The sequence below is a fragment of the Fusarium graminearum genome, genomic scaffold (assembly GCF_000240135.3).
Source record: "Fusarium graminearum PH-1 supercont3.22 genomic scaffold, whole genome shotgun sequence".
NCBI classification, from domain to species: domain Eukaryota; kingdom Fungi; phylum Ascomycota; class Sordariomycetes; order Hypocreales; family Nectriaceae; genus Fusarium; species Fusarium graminearum.
In genome coordinates, this window is record NW_001837906.1 from 1 (window position 1) to 2389 (window position 2389).

Sequence of the window (2389 nt, forward strand, 5' to 3'; positions counted from 1 at the left end):
CCGGAGGGTATGTGAGAGGAAAAGAGAGGTCCCTTTAGGGGCCAGGGGACGCTTCAGGGAAGGCTTTCAGTGAGGAGGCCTAGGGAATAGGAGGTCCTTTTCCAGGGGGGAGTTTTCGGGAGGGTAGGTATGCTGGCCTGGCGCTGGATCGGTCAGGCTGCTGGGCGGGTTCCTTTTGCTCTGCTGCAGGGAAGGCAGACTTTTACTACAGGGTAGGCAGGTCTGACACAGCGGCGGCGGGAGCTCAGGTTGACCGAGGCAGGCTAAGGGCAGGCCTGGCTATTTAGGTCAGCTACAGGGTAGGTAGCTTTTACTTGCTTAGTCAGTTTTACTACAGGGTAGGCTGGATTTAGGTGGTAATGTGCGTGAGCAGGTATGTTGAGTTTACTTTTTCAGGTTGATGGGTAAAAGTGTGAGTGAGAGGTCGGGTGGAAGCTGGGGAAAAAGGTAGGAAATTGAAAAAAGCGCACTTACCCTGAGCGCTGCGGACCCCTGCACACACTGAAAGGTAGAGTAAAACGCAGGCTTTCCAACGCTGCAGCCCTCTTCTCCGTAGCCCTCACCGTCGCCGAGGAATTCGCCTGCGAGTCGGGGGGTACAGGGTAGGTCTAGGGTAGGCCGAAAAGCTGACTACCCTACACATTCAACTTCGATCGGGGCCAGCGCCTGCCGCAGGCGTCTGTAGAAAGTGTGATGACCATCATTATGCTCGCGAAAGCCTGCTCTATCCGCATGCAGACTTTGAAAAAAATGCGTGCGAAATGGTTTTGTGGTTTGGTGGCCGTGAGTCGATTTTTAAAATTTCCCATAGTTAAGAATTTTGCGGAAAATAAAAAGTGACCCACGAGCCCGGTCTGGCGTGCGACCCACAAAAACACCCTCGGAGGGTATATGAGAGGGGAGCAAAGCAGCCCGGCCCGAAAGGGTCGGACAAAGCTGCGGCGCACCCTTCCAGTACCTGATCTTGCAGACTTCCACTGCGTGCTGATTCACTGGTTTGGCGACCCATGGTCCCGCAGCGCTTCAGCATAGTGGCTAGTCGACCCCCACGAAACGGCTTCACTGACCGCGTACTGGGGATGCCTGCGTTACGGCAGCTGGGCTTCGGCCTGGTCTGCCAGCAGTTGGGTTCTGTGGATGGCTGGCCGCTGGCTACGCCTGAAACTGAGCATCGGGAGGCAACCACTCGCTACGGACACCGGAATGGTAGAAGCAGCGTGCTAGGTCCTCCTCCTGGGGCCCCCAAGCCACACCTCCCACAGCGGGTTCGGTGCGGCGGAAGGAAGCCCTGGGGAATCTAGAGGGGGAAAGCGGATTGCCGCCTCGGCGTTTCTGGCCCTGCCAGATCCGCTGTGAACGGCGCGAGCTCTGTCTCGCCACCAGTAACTTAAATCTCTCCGGCGCTTCTAGCGCTGGTGGCCAACCCCGGCACACGATAGTTACCTGGTTGATTCTGCCAGTAGTCATATGCTTGTCTCAAAGATTAAGCCATGCATGTCTAAGTATAAGCAATTATACAGCGAAACTGCGAATGGCTCATTATATAAGTTATCGTTTATTTGATAGTACCTTACTACTTGGATAACCGTGGTAATTCTAGAGCTAATACATGCTAAAAATCCCGACTTCGGAAGGGATGTATTTATTAGATTAAAAACCAATGCCCTCCGGGGCTCACTGGTGATTCATGATAACTCCTCGAATCGCATGGCCTTGCGCCGGCGATGGTTCATTCAAATTTCTTCCCTATCAACTTTCGATGTTTGGGTATTGGCCAAACATGGTTGCAACGGGTAACGGAGGGTTAGGGCTCGACCCCGGAGAAGGAGCCTGAGAAACGGCTACTACATCCAAGGAAGGCAGCAGGCGCGCAAATTACCCAATCCCGACACGGGGAGGTAGTGACAATAAATACTGATACAGGGCTCTTTTGGGTCTTGTAATTGGAATGAGTACAATTTAAATCCCTTAACGAGGAACAATTGGAGGGCAAGTCTGGTGCCAGCAGCCGCGGTAATTCCAGCTCCAATAGCGTATATTAAAGTTGTTGTGGTTAAAAAGCTCGTAGTTGAACCTTGGGCCTGGCTGGCCGGTCCGCCTCACCGCGTGTACTGGTCCGGCCGGGCCTTTCCCTCTGTGGAACCCCATGCCCTTCACTGGGCGTGGCGGGGAAACAGGACTTTTACTGTGAAAAAATTAGAGTGCTCCAGGCAGGCCTATGCTCGAATACATTAGCATGGAATAATAGAATAGGACGTGTGGTTCTATTTTGTTGGTTTCTAGGACCGCCGTAATGATTATAGGGACAGTCGGGGGCATCAGTATTCAATTGTCAGAGGTGAAATTCTTGGATTTATTGAAGACTAACTACTGCGAAAGCATTTGCCAA

General features: G+C 52.9%; 1 non-coding gene across 1 annotated transcript in view; it reads left to right on the forward strand.

The window, feature by feature from the left end:
- The first annotated feature begins 1441 nt into the window (after positions 1 to 1441).
- Positions 1442 to 2389, forward strand: part of FGSG_20084 — a 2784-nt gene continuing 1836 nt past the window's right edge. The window contains exon 1 of the ribosomal RNA XR_893070.1: positions 1442 to 2389. This exon is cut by the window's right edge and continues 1836 nt beyond it. This is a non-coding gene — a ribosomal RNA (18S ribosomal RNA).